Here is a 21698-nt window from a genome sequence, read left to right as displayed (position 1 = left end):
CACCTGTAGACATGAAAGGGGAGAGAGAGGGGGAATGACATGCGGCAAAGGGCCGCAGGTCGGAGTCGAACCCACGGCCCACTGCGTCGAGGAGTAAACCTCTATGTATGGGTGCCCACTCTACCAAGTGAGCTATCCGGGTGCCTGTAATGTTTTATTCAGATTACGTTTAGTGAAGCTTATTCACGTTATTGTCATTTTAATGAAATAGCTGCAGTTTCCCAAGTAATTAGATAGGGGGCAAGCAAGCTAACATTGCTGGGAGACTTTGCTAATTTGCCGGTGGGCAGGCGGTAGCTCTGGGGCTGGGAATGGTTGGCTGCTGTGGTGGCTCAATTTCAGTCAAAATTTATTGTAAATGCAGTTTGCCAACTAAAGTGGAATGGACTGTCATGTAAATGCTGAATTTATACAAAGTTGATATTTGGCGTCTGACTGACCTCGTCACTTCCAAACATGTAAACACCAAGCGCAGCACAGCAAGGCGTGGGAGGGTGGGGGGGGTAGACGATAATAACTTCCCCCTTATATATATATATATATATATATATATATATATATATATACATACACACACACACACACACACACACACACACACACACACACACACACACACACACACACACACATATACATACATACACAGTGCTGCTCATAAGTATTCATACCCATGCTAAAGTTGACTAAAAAAAAGGAATTAAAAAAAATCATCTTTTGGAAATTGATCTTAATGCCTTAATTAAAAAAGAGGAAAAATCCGACCTTTTAAGGACACCAATTTGTTTTGTGAATGAATAATGTATTGTAAATAAATAAATGTTCTTCCTTAAAATACAGGGGCCATAATTATACATACCCCTATGTTAAATTCCGATAGAGGAAGGCAGATTTTTATTTTTAAAGGCCAGTTATTTCATGGATCCAGGATACTATGCATCCTGATGAAGTTCCCTTGGCCTTTGGAATTAAAATAGCCCCACATCATCACGTACCCTTCACCATACCTAGAGATTGACATGGTTTTATTTCAGTTAGCCTAATAGTTAACTGAGATAAGATCCATATCAATGCAAATCAAACCAGCTATTAGGCTAACTGAAATAAAACCATGCCAATCTCTAGGTATGATTTGATATGAACTTGACCATGGGTATGAATACTTATGAGCAGCACTATATATATATATATATATATATATATATATATATATATATATATATATATATATATATATATATATATATATATATATATATATATATATATATATATATACATACACAGTGCCTTGCGAAAGTATTCGGCCTCCTTGAACTTTTCGACCTTTTGCCACATTTCAGGCTTCAAACATAAAGATATAAAAATGTAATTTTTTGTGAAGAATCAACAACAAGTGGGACACAATCATGAAGTTGAACAAAATTTATTGGATATTTCAAACTTTTTTAACAAATAAAAAACTGAAAAATTGGGCATGCAAAATTATTCAGCCCCTTTACTTTCAGTGCAGCAAACACTCTCCAGAAGTTCAGTGAGGATCTCTGAATGATCCAATGTTGACCTAAATGACTAATGATGATAAATAGAATCCACCTGTGTGTAATCAAGTCTCCGTATAAATGCACCTGCTCTGTGATAGTCTCAGAGGTCCGTTTAAAGCGCAGAGAGCATCATGAAGAACAAGGAACACACCAGGCAGGTCCGAGATACTGTTGTGGAGAAGTTTAAAGCCGGATTTGGATACAAAAAGATTTCCCAAGCTTTAAACATCCCAAGGAGCACTGTGCAAGCGATAATATTGAAATGGAAGGAGTATCAGACCACTGCAAATGTACGAAGACCCGGCCGTCCCTCTAAACTTTCAGCTCATACAAGGAGAAGACTGATCAGAGATGCAGCCAAGAGGCCCATGATCACTCTGGATGAACTGCAGAGATCTACAGCTGAGGTGGGAGACTCCGTCCATAGGACAACAATCAGTCGTATACTGCACAAATCTGGCCTTTATGGAAGAGTGGCAAGAAGAAAGCCATTTCTTAAAGATATCCATAAAAAGTGTAGTTTAAAGTTTGCCACAAGCCACCTGGGAGACACACCAAACATGTGGAAGAAGGTGCTCTGGTCAGATGAAACCAAAATCAAACTTTTTGGCAACAATGCAAAACGTTATGTTTGGCGTAAAAGCAACACAGCTCATCACCCTGAACACACCATCCCCACTGTCAAACATGATGGTGGCAGCATCATGGTTTGGGCCTGCTTTTCTTCAGCAGGGACAGGGAAGATGGTTAAAATTGATGGGAAGATGGATGGAGCCAAATGCAGGACCATTCTGGAAGAAAACCTGATGGAGTCTGCAAAAGACCTGAGACTGGGACGGAGATTTGTCTTCCAACAAGACAATGATCCAAAACCTAAAGCAAAATCTACAATGGAATGGTTCACAAATAAACATATCCAGGTGTTAGAATGGCTGGTTAAAAATGGTTAGAATCGAGAATCTGTGGAAAGAACTGAAAACTGCTGTTCACAAACGCTCTCCATCCAACCTCACTGAGCTCGAGCTGTTTTGCAAGGAGGAATGGGCAAAAATTTCAGTCTCTCGATGTGCAAAACTGATAGACATACCCCAAGCGACTTACAGCTGTAATCACAGCAAAAAGGTGGCACTACAAAGTATTAACTTAAGGGGGCTGAATAATTTTGCACGCCCAATTTCAGTTTTTTTATTTGTTAAAGTTTGAAATATCCAATAAATTTCGTTCCACTTCATGATTGTGTCCCACTTGTTGTTGATTCTTCACAAAAAATTACATTTTTATCTTTATGTTGAAGCCTGAAATGTGGCAAAAGGTCAAGGGGGCTGAATTCTCTCTCTCTCTCTCTCTCTCTCTCTCTCTCTCTCTCTCTCTCTCTCTCTCTCTCTCTCTCTCTCTCTCTCTCTCTCTCTCTCTCTCTCTCTCTCTCTCTCTCTCTCTCTCTCTCTCTCTCTCTCTCTCTCTCTCTCTCTCTCTCTCTCTCTCTCTCTCTCTCTCTCTCTCTCTCTCTCTCTCTCTCTCTGAAAGTACTGATACTTTTTCAGTGGAATTGTTTTTATTATAACTTTAGCTTTTGTGATACATGTTCACTTTTTGCTGGCAAATCATATCTATGTTCTCAAACTTGGATAAGAATATAGAGCAGTTTTGATGGTGTCTGGCGGAAAAATCGCAATAAGATTTTTCCCTCAAATCGTTCAGCCCTAGCTGGATATAAATTGCAGTGATAAGATTATTTTATGTGAGTTTAGAAGCAGGCCTCCTTTGATTGCCTTAAATAGCTTGGAAACACGCACTTTATTTATTCATTTATTTCCTGCAGTTGCTGTGCAGGCGCCACTAACATTTGTCTATACTGCCAATGTCAGCAGCTCTACATTGCATTCTCATCAGCCACTACTACAGTGTTAATTGGTTAGCTCAGAAACACTGCTCAAGCAATCGGCCTTTCAAGACACAACAAACAGGAATTAACAAACATCATCTGATGATTGAGCACAGAGAGCACACATCAGTCTCATCTAGTACCAACAACAATCTCAATGGGTATGAGATTAATAGAGGCATTACAGGCAATGTTACAGTGTCATGCCGAAGCCATTTGCATACAGTCCAAGCAATTACAAGGCAAACTGAAGATAAACATGCTGGTCTACTTTGATTACAGGAGCAAAGACGAGTTATTGCACTCATAATCAATCACTTAATTGCCAGACACAATTGTTTAAACTGCAGGTGCATCATCAGTGAGTGCAAAGTACAGTATGATTTCAAGCAGCAGTTCAGGGGACTGTGTCACGGTGACAACACATGTCATTGAGTTGCAGCCAGTCTCCCAGGATGTGTGCCTAGCTTTGAAGCAAATTGAACACAGTGGTAGAGCTTAGATCGGCCCAAAAAAATCAAGCCCGAACCTACCCGAGCCCGAGCACGTTGCGTCCGAGACCGGCCCGACACATTAACTGTAATTATGAGCCCGAGCCCGATTTAAACCCGACACTTTTTTAATTCGTGGGCCGTTATAAATGACGTTCTCAACTACAATTCAGAGTTGTTTGAACTGCAGAAATCTGTTTAGAATAATGCAACAAGGACGAAGCCTGTAAACTGCGCTGTTTGTTTATTCAGAATGGAACGGATTGCAAATGGATCCGAATGAAGAAACGTAAAAAAAAAAGAAACAATGATGAACAACATATTGTTGTCACTGCCCACGACTTGTTTAAAATGGTTCCATACCTCCGACTTTCCTCCAAACTTGCTCAAAGTTAATTCTCCTGTTTTTCTTTTTTTCTTTACATCTTCAAGCTCCATGTTGCACTTAAGATACACAATACAGCACAGCAGGCCTGGTGTGATGCGTGCGAGAGGAGGAGACTCCGCGCATGAAGTGCTGCATTTTGTAACTGCAGCCTAAATTTTGTACACATTTGTTACTTTTATATAGCTTATATATACATATTTATAATATTTCTGATTATGGCATAGCTTTCTCCCCACCCAATTAGGCTAAATAGGTAATGGATAAAAAAATAAATAAAATGCTTGATCAAGGGTCCGGCCCGGGCCCGGCCTGGCCTGAGGATAGTGGTGGAAAATAACGGCCCGAGCCTCGGGCTTGGGCCGAGAATCTAAACTCTACATAGTGGCCAAACAGTGGAGTTGCAGCTCCGGCCCATCACGTGATGCCCTCTGATCCAAAAAGACTTTTCCCTTATAGACTTACATGGAGAAAGACACATCTGTAAATCAGTGGATACATTTATTTTGACTGTCAAAACCCCCCGCGAAATGACTTGTTTCACTAGCAGAATTTGATCTATTCGGTCCGATTTGGAACATTTGGAAAGTCTAGAAGAGCCACACGATTAAATGATTTATTCCCCATTCAACTTAGCGGCTCCATGATGGCTTCATGCACCACTGAGCAACTCTCATAGGAATGAACGGGGCTCCGCCTCGAATGCTGTATCCAGTTCTTATTATACATCCATGGTTGCAGCTTCCAGGGAGGAGAGCGGCCCATTGCAGCTCGGTATAGCCGCTATGACCATTCTGCTATGTTGATTTGGAAGGATATGGCCTTTCTATCCATTTTATTTCTATGGGACTGGCAGTCCATCGCCATTTAAAACTGACGCTCATCCTCTTTAACTTAAAGCATTGAGCACAATTCCAAACATCCGTGACACTTCCACACCTGTTTTTGTATGTATAATCTCACATCATGGAGCTTCTATAACAGTCTTAATTTTAATGTTTCTTAAGACTAATTCTTAAGCTCCAAAATTTGCATGTAAATCTTTTTCTCTCCATACTGCTCGTCTGGGCAGACGGGTCTTCTCTTATCTTATCATGGCTGTTTTCTTTTGCTGAAATAGAGCTGGATTCTGCAAACTTGCTGTTTATGAACTGGCATCCGCCGGATTCCTTTAGCAAATATAATTGCATCCTCTGGAAGTTCACTCAAGCACAGTTTGCCTACGTCAAACCTTTTGATGACTGTGGACTCACATTAAGTTGAACTCTAACTCAACTCTGTACTATCTTGTGCAACGATAACAAGACCTTCCACTCTCACTTTTCTCAGTTCTTTTTACCCTATTGATAAGACTATGTTTAAGATAAAGTCGGCACTACCCATACACTCCTCCTTTAAAGCTCCCAATAGGAAAGTCACTCAGGCAGAAATTGCCAGCCAAATGTTTATATCTAGTACTGCACTCTCCCAATCTCTAATGTTACTGCTCAGTCTAAGGACGCCTCCAGCAGGCCTCTGCTCCCCAAAGGGATTTTGAATCAGCACTCATATGTTTGATGACACCAGTAGTAAAGAACTCACTACAGGCAAACTGTGTTTATGATGGCTGCTAGTGTGCAGGGAATGTACTTTTAGCTTTAAGCCTTTATGATGCAATATTGATGTCAAAAGACCTTGCATCACATCATGAATTCATGTCCTGTTTCATTTGCTAACCTCCACGTTGTTATGCAGTGCACAATGTGTGTTTGTAGGTGAGCTTTTGCACATACAAGTTAAACCTTTAAGTAGAGCATTAAAATTCCAGGCACACAGCTGGGCATGAAACACTACTCAGCTCAACTTAAAGACCTGTCACAGGCACTGTCAGAAATATTCCACACACAAATAGAAATTCAGCAACAAGAGAGTACTCAAACATGTTATTTCTCTTAGTCAAATATCTCATGTTGATGCTTTTGTGACCAACTTTTTACTAACTTCAGATTTTGAATAATTGCAGCAGCATTCCACACTCTAAAAATAACATGTGTTGGTACAGCAATACAAAAAGGACCATGAAGGAAAACATATTCACTACTTGCTGCCATTAACTTCCTTACATAAAACCCCACCAATACTCCTCTCCCACTTTGTCTACCATCGCGCATGCTTCTGACTGGCCCCATCGGATCACAACCATTACAATAAATGCAATCATGTCTGGTTTTTTGTGTTTTTTTTTAAAAGCTATAGTGTGCAACTATTTTATATTAGTACTATATTAACTAATATTGAACGTTCGTTACATTCAAGCTATTGCCAAATGAGTTGATACAAAACTAATTGAGCCTACCAGCTCCACAAAACTCTCTCTGTATTTGTCATTATGGCTATGTTTTACAAAATGGTGTCGTCCGGCGACTTTCGTGCGCAGCAGCTCGAGTGATGCATTTTACGTCACCGCTAAGAAAGAACGACAGCAATGTTCAGCTTCGGAGACAAAGAGGACCTAAAAAGAACAAGATAATTACCTCTTCTAAGGAGTTTATGATGTTTTTTAATCCTCCGTGTCCTCCTTGGCTACTAGCAACTGCATGGAGGAGGGTTGGGGGTGGTGCGCGATCACCGAAGGCTCACATCATGTGGATGCGCAAACAGTGTTGTTATCATTACTTAGAATTCCTTGTGGGGGCAACAGAATCGACACACTATAGCTAATGCGGTTATTACTTGCTGCCACTGCTGCATGTGTTAATAGGGTATTTGATAAGCCCCATCTCGACCCCAGCATCCACCTCTAGGCTCTAAGTTCCCCCTTGAGAGAAGTTACTAATGTCACTCCCCAATCCCTGCTTTGCTGAGGTTGGTGTATCTTTGTGGGGAGTTACAAAGTCAGAGTGTGAGTCGACTTGAAAAATAAGAGAAAGAAGAGAGGAGGACATCTATCCCAACTTTTTCTTTTTTATTTGAGCATGCAAGAAAAATTTCAATTTTCCAAAAGTTAACACAAGGCCTTCAGTAAAGACAATAACCTGCATATTTCCATAACTAATAGAGCAGTGTTGAAGGGAGTCATTGGATGCTAAAACCTCATTATCCCGTCTGACAACCTTGGAACATGTGCTGAATGAGAAAGTAATGGCTCTTAAACGATGCCAGCACCGCAAGCGAGCCCTTTTTAGATGTGGTTGGGAGACTGTGGAAAAATCCATGCTGTATCCCCTGGATTGCACTTGTCTTTCATCTGAGAGGAGGGAAACTAGGCAGTGGAATTTGTATTTTTTTTTTTTATTTGAAGAATATCACAATGTCACAATATCACACAACATTTTAAGAAGCCCTGTTGCAATTTACCCAAACCTCTTCCCAGGCCCAGACTGGCAAATGCCAGATGGGCCGGCCCACCTAGTAAGACGCAAGGTCACCACCAGCAATGTTCAGGAAAAAATTGTGCTGAAAAAAATGTACCTGCTGGCGGCAGCCCACTTGATGTCCGAAGAGCCTATCTGATTAGCTATTACACTGTCCCAAAATTGTCAATAGGCTATCTATAGGAAAGCAGCAGGCCTGGATAAAGTGTGTCCAAGACTACTAAAGACCTGCGCTGCAGAACTGGGGGAACCACTACAACGGATCTTCAACCTTAGCCTACAGCAAGGGAGAGTGTCCACCCTCTGGAAGACATCCTGCATCGTTCCGGTTCCCAAGAAGAACAGGCCCAGCGAGCTGAACGACTTCCGACCGGTGGCACTCACTTCACACCTGATGAAGACGTTGGAGCAGCTCTTCCTCAGCCTCCTCAGACCTCAGGCCCAGGACCGGCTGCAGTTTGCGTACCAGCCAAATGTTGGTGTAGAGGATGCCATACTCTACATGCTACACCGAGTCCACTCCCATCTGGATAAGGGAAGCGGCACAGTGAGGATCCTTTTCTTGGACTTCTCCAGTGCCTTCAATACCATCCGGCCCCCTATACTTCAAGACAAACTGAACAGGATGGGAGTGGACCCCTATCTGGTAGACTGGATCAAGGATTACCTCACTGACAGGCCACAGTACGTCAGGCTGAAGGACACCACATCTGACACTGTGGTAAGCAGCACTGGAGCCCCCCAGGGCACAGTGCTGGCTCCTCTTCTCTTCACCCTGTACACCTCGGACTTCTGTTACAACTCGGAGCGGTGTCACATACAGAAGTACGCCGATGACACAGCCATCGTTGGGTGTATCAGGGGTGACAGAGAGGAGGAGTATCGGAGTCTGGTGGGGGATTTTGCTCTCTGGTGTCACACTAACTGCCTACAGCTCAACACCTCTAAGACGAAGGAGCTGGTCATTGACTTTGGGAGGTCCAGACCAAGACCGTGACCAGTCCTGCTAGAGGGAGCTGAGGTGGAGGCTGCGCAATCATAGAAACACCTCGGGCTGTGGCTGGATAATAAACTGGACTGGACAACACACACCAGCCACCTGTACAGAAAGACACAAAGCAGGTTGTACTTCCTGAGGAGAGAGAGGAGGACACTGGACAAACTGCTGGACATTACTGACAATGCCAGCCACCCCCTGCACACAGTCATCAGCAACCAGAGGAGCCTGTTCAGTGGAAGGCTGCTCCTTCCCAAGTGGAGGACCAACAGACTCAAGAACTCCTTTGTCCCTCATGCCATCATACTCTACAACTCCTCCTTCCAGGAGGAAATAGGGTAAAGAGGACAGAACAGAACAGGAAGGAAGGGAAGGAGTGGTAGCCACTCACTCATTCACTGTGCAATAAATTAATAATCTACTCACATACATACCTGGACACTCTAACTGCTCTTAACTGCTAATTTATGCTAAATGTACCATACACAGTCCTATATATTTATCTTTATGTATCTGTAGTTTATTGTTTTTTACTGTTTGTTTACTTTTCGTAAAAAATATTTAGCTAAAAGTTGTTTGTTATTCTTATACTGTATTTTTTCTATATTGTATTTTTTATACCTCTTTATTAAAAGAATGTTTTGTAAGCTGCTGAAATCTGCTGCTGGAAATCTCAAAAGGATCAATAAAGAGAAGTCTAAGTCTAAGGGCCCTGACACACCAACCAGACGGGCCGACCGTCGGCAGAAAAGCCAGTCGGACTGATCAGTCGGGTCCCCGAGGTCCAAAAAATGCCTCAGAACACACTGAGGCGACGCCGACTTGAGCGTACGCTCTGCGCGTGCGCGAAACGTAATACGTCTCCATACCAGCAGGCGGCGCTGCTCTGTATTGTTTCCATTAACAGTCTGATTATTTCCCAGAAAATGAAAACCGGCAGCTGACGAACGCGTCACGTGGTTCTTTTTTCTCTGGAAATTCACAGCCAGACTGTCATGGCGGCTTGTTCAGAATACGATCTCATATTGTACTAAAATAGTTCACCGAAACGTCTTTCTGAAAATATTTTAAGCGAGAAATAGGCCATGCAGTTGCTGAATCTGTCTTCATTTCAGATTGACAAAGGTCAGTTTAAAAGATTTGTCAGATTTTGAGCGGGTCATCCGCTCCCCATTTCCGTGTGAGTCCCGACTGCCCTGTCCCCGACTGAACATGTCGGGTCGGCCCAAATGAATGCTGACGGCTCCTCGGACGGCCGACGGCACGGGACACACAGAACAGACTCGAGTCACGGACCTTGCCAGACGGCCCGACGCCCGATTATCGGGCTGGTGTGTCTTCTCTCTAAGTCTAAAAAGGCAGGAGCAGTGGTACTGACCGCTGTTACGTCCCACCAACCTTTCAAGTGTCATCAGGGTAATGTCAGTCAAGCATAAATAATCAAATGAAATCAAGACAGAGCACAGTTTGAGTTGAAAATAAAATGAAATGGATAAAGGACCAAAAAAAGTATAAAAGATGGAGTGGAAAAGGTCAGAGAGAAAACCAAAAAAAAATCTCGAGGACAGATGCTGCAAAATGTTAACCAACTTCAATTTCAAAAATAACATTACAGATGCCAGTGCCACGCAACATCCTGCTACCTGCAGTTAAAGCCCATGTTGCAGGGTTTATTTTCTAATGAATTTGCGCAATTTGCTTGTTGGTAATAAACATTTAAACTGTTACCCAACAACATCAAATACAATGGATATCACAAAACGGAATAAAATACGAAAAAGTAGTACTATTTAACAGCGGTTTGCAATGATTCTCTTTTCCCCCACAATGCATTGCATTAGGTCACGTTGGGGAGACGACAGACGAAAGCCCTGTCTCTGTTCACTGTTTATGGTCTCGGTCTGTGCCACTGGTGTTGCAAAATATGTCTTTTGGTCTCAACCGAGTCCATGTGTCTTTATTATGTGTATAATAATATTGGAGGGAAAGTGAAACACAGCTTGGACGGGGATGCGGTTCGGCTTTTCACAAGTTTAGACAACTAACTACGCCGACGTTTGCTAACGTTAGCGCAACAGCGTTAGCCTAGACTGCTAGCTAGGTAAATATTACGACTGCCTTCAGAGTTTCCTATATCTGCATCCACGTTGTCAACATAAGACATGTTGCGTTAGTGCTCCTTTTGTACCATCATTTTATTGAATGAAATGTTAAGCTTCGCTCCTACGAGATGGGTGGGTTTTTGTTACATACAAAGCTAACTGGCTATAGTTAGCCTGTATGTATGCTAGCGGAATTAGCTAACGTTGCGTAACCAGCAGGCAACTTCGGCAATCGGCAGTAGTTTCGGTGAGCTAGCTAACCACGACAGTATTGTCGCCCACAATCAACCTCTGCTGCTAAAAGCAGTCAATCTGCAGTGATGTTTGAAATAGAGACGCTTGTGGATGTATTAGCTGTCGTGGTTAGCTCGCCGAAACTACTGCCGAAGCTGCTGGCTGGCTACGCAACGTTAGCTAATTCCGCTAGCACAGGCTAACTATAGCCAGTTAGCTTTGTGTGTAACGTAACAAATATCCACCCGTCTCGTAGGAGCGAAGCTTAACATTTCATTCAATACAATGATGGTAAAGGAGCACTAACGCCACATGTCTTATGTTGACAACGTGGAGGCAGATATAGGAAACAACGAAGGCAGTCGTAATATTTACCTAGCAGTCTAGGCTAACGCTGTTGCGCTAACGTTAGCAAAACGTCGGCGTAGCGTTAGCTAGCTGTCTATAAACTTGTGAAAAGCCAAACAGCATCCCCATCCAAGTAATAAATAAATACTAGGCAAATATGTTGTTACTGGAGCTAGCTACCATCAAAACATGAGATATCTAAAATCGAAAATGTGTTTACAACGTCAGGGGATTTCACAGGTGGGACTGACTGGCAAGTTAGCACATAGCTAGCTAGCATGATGCCTTCTATTTCTAGATCTAGATAAGTTTACCGGTACTTACCTGAACTAACGACATGATCACCGTCACTAGATATAAAAACAACCTTGACTTTCACTCTGTGCTATTCACTGACAGTAAAAACATCTCTTCCTCTTCCTCATCCCAGTCAGTCACCATAGTTCTAGTACTAGGCTGACACGTCTCCCCAACGTGATGTCATCACCGAATTGCGTTAAAAAACCCAATAATACCAAAAACGACAAAAACTGGCCTTTAACACTATTTGGAGACATTTTTAACAATGATATACATATGTTGAGTGCTTTATGTACCCATTAATCAACAGTGGTGGTTAACCTGCAACATGGGCTTTAAACATTAACAGTTCACTGTCGCAAAATGAAGAGAAGGAAATAGTGTGGGCAGATGGACAGCAGCACGCTGACTCCAGTAGAGAACAGAAGCAGATGAGGAGGCAACTGCTGACGACAACCAGATACTGCAAATTTTGTTCCCAGTCTGATCCTGTCTCTTCCTCAACATTGTGAATCCCCAGCTCCCAACTAAATAGTGTAAAAGGGAAATTGAATATGCTACAATTTTAAATTAGGAATGAAATATGTTTGGCTTAAAAACGTTGGGAATGTCAGAATTCATGTTGAATGTCCCAGTGTTCATGTGGAATAAGTGTTACATAATGATAAGTTCACTACCACTATGTCAGCATCAGCCTTTTGTGTGAGCATTGATTAAATATCACATTTGAAGAGGAACAGAGCTGCATCCATGTGAATGCCGATGCTGGTTACCTCTGCTTTGAACAAAGCCGTAGGGACCTAACATGACTTAAGCAAAATGAGGGGATCTGAAACCTAGGCTAAAAAGGTGCAGGTCACAGGAAGAACCTTTGAATCCCTGAGTGAAGAGCTTGGCGGCTGTTTACTACATCACTGCCAGCCCTCAATGCAAAGGGACATGGACTTGGCATGCTTCATGGAGCTTTAGAGAGGGAACACTGGAACCAAAGACCAAAGTGGGTGAGGGAATTTTTTATTCTGCCAAATGATTGAGGATAGCTTAGACAATTTTGCCACGTAGCTACACGGAGAAAACTAGAACTTTCATTCACATTTGACTTGCTTATATTCACATTTTTTCTACATAGTCATGTGTATTTTGTCTTGTCTTCTGTTTTATGGTCCAAAAAGGTGTGATGTTAAAAAATATTAATTTACTTGCATATCACATCAGGCTCTAGTATGATCTGAGTCAGCCTTTGCCAAAAGGCACAAAAATGCAACTCCTGGTAGTACCAAAGCTGTCTCACCTTACTGTATGTATTTTTAGCAGTCTTGCTAATGTTGACTAACACTGGTAAGGCCAAATTCAGGAATGACCTGGTTTTATTAAGAGTTGGAGAGGCTGTCCTCCCCTGAAAAACGCTCTCATAGGTCGTTTGCTCAAGCAGTAATTACAACTCATATTGACATTTATAGTGGGGGTGCCCTCCGGCGGCCTACCAAATGGGAGCAAAGCAAGTATTGTGACAAAGGTGAAAGGTGTGGGTGGTGAATAATACACCACTTTCATCCAGGAGACTGGGGTTCGAGTCCCGTTTGAAAATAAAATGCCATTTTTTTTTTAACTTCACGGAACTATGTCATGTTCTGCGTCACGTATGTAACTGAAAGTGAAGTAATGTCCAAACCAGCCCAAACCACAATCTTTTTCTAAACTTAGCTAAATAGTTTTGGTGCCTTGATGTGACCAAACTGCGACCATTTCACAACGTTAACGTGTTTAAAGCTGCGACTGTGATGTTGTGCTGTTTAGATAAGAGGATGGAAAACGCTCCTGTCGGTCGTATTAGAGGGTAGGAATAAACAACCTATATCATCATATGGTGTTGGAGTTGAGGACTTGTGGAGTGCATGCATGCAGTCAATGGGGCTACAGTAGCTGTTGGATGGTTATCAAACATGTTGGCGGCAAGTCAGTTAGCAACAAAGCTAACCAGAGACTAAGGGATATGTTGATCAAGCGCACACACACACAAAATGTATTGTATGTATGTATGTATGTATGTATGTATGTATGTATATATATATATATATATATATATATATATATATATATATATATATATATATAAATATAACATGAATGCTGAATGAACGGGAGTGGTAGCAAATAATGATTATCAACTTTTAACCCATTATGAATAAATAAAAACAACTATCTCCTAAATAAACATTGATGGATACAATTGATAATATTAACACCGACATATGTCCTTGATATGTTTGTGATGTCAACTTATTCACCAATAGTTCATTAGGAATGAGAAGGGTCCTTTTAGGCACCCACACCCGAGGTAATCCATCAAAGTATAAAAACAAGTTGGAAAATGACTTTGGAGGAAAAATATTTTATTTTTAATGTATTTGTGACTCATACTATAGAGCCATTAATGCACAACATTTAAAAATATAGCTGCAAGCAGCAATGAGGGGGCCAAGCAGTACACTAGCATGAATGGCGTTGCCATGGCATGAACAAGCACTCACAGCAACTTTGATGGCAATTGGATAAAGAATGGTTGAGATGTCAGCTCATTTACTTTGTTATAGTGCCCCTAGAGGCCAAATTACACCAATGTCCTTGTGCGGTCTCACAATCAAGTGCCAAGTCCCTGTACCAATTTCGGCTTTAGTACATCAAAGCGTTGCTGAGATATGAGCTCACTTTCTTTATTACAGCGCCCCTAGAGGCCAAATGACACCACTTTCCTTGCACATCCTCACAATCAGCTACCATGTCCCTGTACCGAGTTTGTACTTCATATATCAAAACGTTGCTGAGATATGAGCTCACTTCCTGTGATTATAGCGCCCCCATAGTGGTCAAAGGTCACCAAATGTATTTTACGTCCTTGGGATTGGGTCTGGAGTCTATGTACAAAGTTCGGTTTCGATACATGAAAACGTTGGTGAGATATGAGCCTACTTCCTGTGATTAGAGCACCTACCTAGTGGTCAAAAGACTCCAAATTGATTGTGTGTCCTCAGGATGTGGTCCCAAGTCCATGTACCAAGTTTGGTTTCGATACGTGAAAGCATTGCTGAGATATGAGCCTACTTCCTGTGATTATAACGCCCCCATAGTGGTCAAAAGTCACCAAATTTCTTGAGCCTCCTCCTAACTGGGTCATGAATCCAAGCATTGAGATTGGTTTTAATACGTGAAAGCCTCCCCGAGATATGAGTTCAAAAGTTAATCGCATGGATGCAATGTCAACTTTGACCCATTGGTGGCGCTAGACTGCCTGTAGTGCAGACCTAAAACTTGGTGAAATGAATTATGGGATTTCACAACTTTTTACTGTACGGTTCTATGGGCTGCCATAGACACCCATGGCGGAGGAAAGTTGTGTAATAATAAGAAAAGGTAGAATCACTAATGGTGCCTTGCAGCTTCGCTGCTTGGCCTCCAATAACCCCAACAAAGAATGATGAAAGGTTGTCAAAGAAAGATTGAAAGAGTTGAGCGGGCAAGTATTGTTAATGTAGACTACTGCACTTGTTTCTGTATTGCCAAGTGTCCCAGCGTGACTTGTATTAGAGTTAAAGATCTTTCCCCGAACCCGATGGGACCCGAAGGGTTCGGTCAGGTTCGGTCTTAATTTCTATCATTTTACACGGGCTCGGGCCAGGCTCGGGCTTGCACTCCGGGTTGCGTGGTAAATGAGCGGTCAGGTGATGCGTTTCGATTAGCGTGAAAAAGGATGCTGAGGAGGTGAAACGGAGGCTACCCTCTCGAGGACTTATTTTATTTCTTTGTTCCAACTTCCAAGTGGCCTATAGCCTATGTTAGCCATGAATAAATTATGTTAAAAAAAAATTATAAATGAATCATTTTTCACAAAAGGCAAAAGAGCTGTGTGCGTGCGCACATTTGAGTAGTCGGTGCTAGTCCTCCGGACAGCGCAGTCTCTTTTTTCTTTCTCTCCCTTTTCCGCCGAGCGGCGTGCGTGCCCGCTCGCAGTGTGAAGCACGTGTCTGCGCTATTCTCCGACATGCACTCTAACAATCACTGCTGATAGACGGCCTTTTGTACAGTTGGGCTGTAAACAGGTTCAGGATTTTAAAAAGCTGTCAATCAAAATGTACTTGTCGAGCTCGGGCCGATTTCTGTCGGGCTTGGGCCTTGTCGGGCCGAACTTTTAAGGCCCGATTACAGCTCTAACCTGTATGTGTGCTGTGAGGGCAAACACCGAGCTAGCAGACTAGCACTCAGCAGAGCATTGTGCTGCTTGACTGCTGGCTTGATATTCCAATGCCTGGGATTTGACAATTGTACTCTCCCCAGCTCCCTGCTGAGTTGATATAGTGACTCAGTCTTATCTTGCATCTCTGGAGACTCCCAGTGTACAGACTGCTGGGCCACAGAGCAACACAGTGTGGATAGCCTTTCTCTGACGGGCATGGAACTTCACATTGTGAAAGGACAAACAGGAAAGATGAAGAATAGCCTCATTTTAACCACACAAATAAGTACACAGAATACACGGGTCAGTGTATTATTGGCGGTTGCTCTTGGATCTGTGCAAATGGGTCATCGCACAGTGCCTCGGTTCATGATATCTCTCCGTTCAAGGCCTGAATCTCTGGCAGGGGGAAACAGCATGGCCCTCCGCCCATCCTTTTGACTCTCATTTGTGCCAGGGCAGATAGGACAGAACAAGCAGGATTTGCACTGTGTGGTTAAATTGCCAACGTCTGCATGGATGTTTCTTATTGACTGGACTGCACATTGACACCGATGCTGCCCCAGACGACAGTGAGCAGTTAGGGAGAGGGGAATGCTACGAGTGAGAAAAATGTCAATATTTAATACCAAAGTCATTTATCTTATGGCACAGCATACTTTACCACTTTTACAACAAAACATTTTGTTGTTTTACAGCACCAACCTTTCAGTAACAACTTTTCTACCATCACTGAAACATAGCTTTTATAAAAATGTGGCATCATCTCAGAGCAAAATGATTAGGAATATCTTTGTGAAACTACAGAATTGATTGGAAAACAAATTATTTCCTTAAGGCAATTATAGTGATAAGAGGTTGCATACAGTATAACGTGCTATCACCGAGAGGATAATGACTGAGAACCTCATCAGTTCTGCCTCGTCCGTATCTCCCCAGCCAGACTGCGAGATAACTATATTTCTTAAAGAATCTCCCATGCCATGTATTTCACTCTAAATCCTCCTTTACGGTTTTCAGTTTTCTCCTGCAATGGCCAAATTGAATTCTTACGCTGGAGATATGGCCAGGGTGACTTTAAAAAACTGTCTAAAGTTCAAATAGCCTGTACTTATTTGGAAAGAGGGAAGACTGGACAATACAGAGCAAATGAAAACGACAGTTCTGGATGAAAGACTAAAATACTGGAAAAATATGGCATCAAAGGTAAGATCATTCCAAATTGGAATTATGGAAAGCCTAACGAGTAGTAGCAATAAAATGTGCATATCAACGTAGTTATCAAGAGTGAAAGAAGTGACAGTGAAGAAGAATGTCTTTTCATGATCTCTGTTCTAAGATGATGTTATGTGCATGCCTTATTGGACTCTCAACCCCTTGGCTTCGTGCATTTCATCTCAAAGTACTGACCTAATACAGTATAAGCCTGCCTTTTAGTCCTTCAAGATAAACTGTCACCTGAAAAAGTAGTGAAATTAAAGAATACCCTGTTGGCTGCATTCTAAGAAAGCTTGAAGAAGTCAAAGGAGGAAATTGCAGTGATCAAAGACCTGCAGACATATTGGAAGGGCTGTCTGGACTCTACAGTTATGTTTACCGTCCTACGCCTTTGTTGCCAGTGACTCTGAGTTCATCTCTGTTGAGCTGAGAGTGTCTGCCAGTGACCGTCATCGTCCCTGTTTGTGCTACTTTTAGTGCTTCACACTCCCGTTCAGGTCGGCCGAGAGCTCACACAGAATCACAAACTAATTGCTTTATCTGAGCCTTTTGTCTAAAGGGTCAGAAATTGAGTTTGCCCGTAGGGCGAGAAAGGGAATTATAAATCGAAAGGGATAGGGGAAGAAAAATTCAATTTGTGCACAGCCCTTGTCAGAACCGCTTACTTGTGGTGTCCAGATTAGAAGAGGGAAAGAAAGGGAGATAAGAGCATTACAGCGGGAGCAAACACTCTCTTGTCTAAAAGGGCTAGGCGTGCAGGCTAATCTAATACCTGACACAGACACGTCCGAACAGCATAGAGGTGCTTCTGTCAGAAATTGATGTTAACACCAGTCACTTCACCCACTGCAAAGTCATTGACAGTCATTTTTAGCTCTGCTTGTCTGATGCCTTTAAAGACACGCTGGAGGGCAGCAGGATAGTTCTTGAAAATAAAAAAAGAACATCAGGACAAAAGCCACCTGCTTGCTTTAAACACACACGTCCCACTCCAAAAAAGCCATTAGATGTGTTACAAATAAATAAAAAAAAAATGTTAATCGCAAAACAGCCATTAGAAGGGGCTCCAATTGTCAGTTTAAAATTCAGCCCCTTCTGTTTACAAGATCCACGTAACGCCTCAGAGGCTGGGCTCAGTTAATGCACAGTGCAAAATGTCATTGCAGTTTGTGCTCATTTTTTACCTTTGAGCTGAAAACATCAGACAAGCACTGGATCATTAATATACCCTACAGATTGTTTTTTTGGATGATGAAACTGCACGGGCACACCATATTCCTGCCTGTCTCTGGCTGAGAGAGAAATGACATGCTGCTGCTGCTCAGCGTTATACAATAGAGGAGTGGAGATTCTTTAAGATTGACACCAAATTCAAGCTTTACAAAGTCTGACATGCAAAATTGAACAGCGTAAACAATTCACTGATGACTATCAGTTTATAAATGTAAAATAATGTCTCTACATTTTTAGTTACTCACTGAAAGGAGTACATCAGGTTTCATACATACTGTATGTATTATTATTATTATTATTATTATTATTATTATTATAACAACTCACACAAGCCTAATACTTTAAATGAATAGAATCTAATAATAGAATAGAAATAAACTTATTTGCGTAATGAACCATCTGTCTATCACGTCTGCCATTGTTGTTTTGAATGAACAGTCACGGACGTGACACACCTAAACCATGCCCGTAGCTGTCAGTAGCTCCTGACCGGACGCTGATTGGTGCGGTAAGGTGGTAGTACAGATACAAACGCATTAATGTGTGAAGTAGTCCATATCGACGATGTTCCACTTCTGGGATTGTTTACTTGCCGCCGGAAATTCCGCCGGATGTCCCTCATTTCCTACAGATGTCCGTCACCTTCCGCTTTCTTTGTGTTGGCATTTTAAACTCTGGTCGATTTCTGAGGATTATGGTTAACTGCTCCTCAGATCTCTGCAGGGTAAATCCAGACAGCTAGCTAGACTATCTGTCCAATCTGAGTTTTCCGTTGCACGACTAAAACAACCTTTGAACGTCCACATTTTCCACCTAATCAAGTTCCTTCCCGAGGCTATTTTGCAGAGGCACTGACATTGTGTCCGGTGCTTAGCGCCGTCCAAGACGATTGTGATTGGTTTAAAGAAATGCCAATAAAGCAGAGCATGTTTTTTTCTCCCATCCTGGAATGCTGTGTGGACTAGCCAGACCCTTCTTTGCAGCGCTGTAGAGGAAGGTCTGGCAATGCGAGACGAGGTTGGAGCCTGTCTTTTTGTGTGATACATGATCCGGCGATTCTCATGTGATCTCGTTGATATCGCGAGAATCCAGCAGCCATGCAAAGTAGGAGTTCTACTGCATATGTGGAAAAAGGTTGAATGAAGCCTTTTGGGGTGTGATGTCTGATAAATGTCCTCAAGTGATGTCACTTGATGTCAGTTGGGGATTCTAGAAAAAAAAATCTGGGAGTGTGAAGTTAAAAAGAAGTGACCTCATGGTATTTTGTTTACTTGTATTGTGCACTGCATAGGAGTTTGACACAACAGCATTTGGAAATGAAGAAACATCTAGCCTGGCTCCGTCCACATACTGTCTCACTGTACCTCTAAGGCTCACTAATTAACAGATAATTCGTCACAAATTAACAGTTAATTTGTTTAATAAATCTGACATGTGAAAGTGTAAAGTTGTGGTTTTATTGTGGGTTATGTGCGTGACCGGGCACAGTGATCTAAACACTCCAGGAAGTACACATTAAACAAACAAGATATGTTGTTCAGTGAGGTTTAAAAAGGTGGTGATTGGTGGGTTTGTTACATTTGTATAGAGTCCCCTATTCATTTTATTACTTCACGTCTCCTGATGCTTTCCTTCCAGATTGGTCAAAATAAAAGTTAAAAAAAAACAAATGTCCTTCATTAAAACTGTAACTAATCAATATGCTGACTATCCAGCATGTAACCAGGGAACTACAGGTTTGGATAAAAGAATGGAAAAACTTGACAATATATATCAGAACAGCTTCAGTGCCTCGAATATAGTGAGAACTATGGTTCTGATTTAAAACTGTGTGCAAAAAGGATATTGGGCCATTCTTCAAAAACACAAGCCTCTGTATCTTTGTGGAATGACAAAGGTAGAAACCTGCTTCACACATTGCCCTGCACAAATTGACTATTCACGGATGTTTGGATGTGGGGGTCTGGGAGGACATGAACGTATTTTTAGCAGTGCCCGCTGCCCTGGATATTTGCAGACAGGCAACAGTTTACACACACATATTCATTTTAAATATAAACAACTGACAGAGTTCATGCCATACATTTTTTATAGTTAAATCTGAAACTTGCATGAAAATAATATAGAGCACTGCAGCATATGAGGCTCTAAACTAATGTCCGTCAGCATCATTGCAACATCTGACCACGAGGCTGGCCGCGATAAGCCACACACAAAGCACGAAGCAGCAACTAACGAATGCAAACTTTACCATATTTTATACAAAGAAACCTGTTGTATGATAATCTGTGGTCTACATTCAAAGCTCTGTTACAAACCACAGTAACAGCAAAAATAGCCTTGGGACTGTCCTTGGTGCTGAAGATGTTCCCTCAGTAAATAAAACTAACACTTGAAGCTACTACCACTACTACTACTACTACTACTACTACTACTACTACTGCTACTACTATCAGAGCTTAAACTAAGCAACAATTGTTTTTGTGACTGTAACCTATGGTTGCACATCAAGTAACCTTTTCACAACAGCGGACACATTTTTGTTTTTACAGTTAACGAAGGCCTCAAAGCAAAATAATTTAATCAAGTTGTACTTTTGCCTGTCTCTCTCACACACACTATCTTTGTGGGGACCCGTCATTAACATAATGCATTCCCTAGCCCCTTACCCTAACCTTAACCATCACAACTAAATGCCTAACCTTAACCCTTACCCTCACCATAACCTAATTCTAACCCTAATCCTAAAACCAAGTCTTAACCCTCAAACAGCCCTTTAAACTTGTGGGGTCCAGCATTTTGGCCCCACAAAGCTGTCCGGACCCCACAAGTGTACTGTATTCCCGTTTTTTGGACCCCACGAATATAGTTAATCAAAACACACACACACACACACACACACACACACACACACACACACACACACACACAGCTATTAGGCAGTGTTATTATTAAAACCACATCTTACCTGAATATACAGCGCACCGGATGTGGCCTTGCGCTCAGATGCGTTGCTTATTAAGCTCCTAACAAGAGATGGTATATCCAAGTTGTCCAGAATGTTGCTGTGCATGTGCATTAAAGCCAGATGTGTCAATCTCTCCTAGCTCATAGTACTTCGCAGCCAGATTTTCAGTCATTTGAGGGCGGAGAATGATCTTTGTGATGAGGCAGCTCACACAGGTAGACACAAACAAAATTCAGCAAATGTCTCAACCTCTTTAAACAGCCCCTTGGTTTGTGGATGCAACACTAAATGGAATTCAGCAACGTCTGGGACGGAGCACATTGACGGGTCACCCAGTAAAGTCAGCTGCATTTGTAAAGGACACATCATCTTGTTTGTTTGCATTTGCGTGATCTCTCTTGATACTTTGAGA

General features: G+C 42.0%; 1 long non-coding RNA gene across 1 annotated transcript; it reads left to right on the top strand.

Moving 5' to 3' along the window:
• On the top strand, positions 1-19778 carry LOC116044254. Its single transcript, XR_004103648.1, has 3 exons — positions 1-146; positions 14669-14674; positions 19767-19778. It is a non-coding gene; the product is annotated as an uncharacterized LOC116044254 (long non-coding RNA).
• The last annotated feature ends 1920 nt before the right edge of the window (positions 19779-21698 follow it).

This window comes from Sander lucioperca, chromosome 8, assembly GCF_008315115.2.
Source record: "Sander lucioperca isolate FBNREF2018 chromosome 8, SLUC_FBN_1.2, whole genome shotgun sequence".
Taxonomy (NCBI): domain Eukaryota; kingdom Metazoa; phylum Chordata; class Actinopteri; order Perciformes; family Percidae; genus Sander; species Sander lucioperca.
The sequence above is the reverse complement of the archived record's forward strand: the minus strand, read 5'-3'. Positions and strand labels throughout refer to the sequence as shown.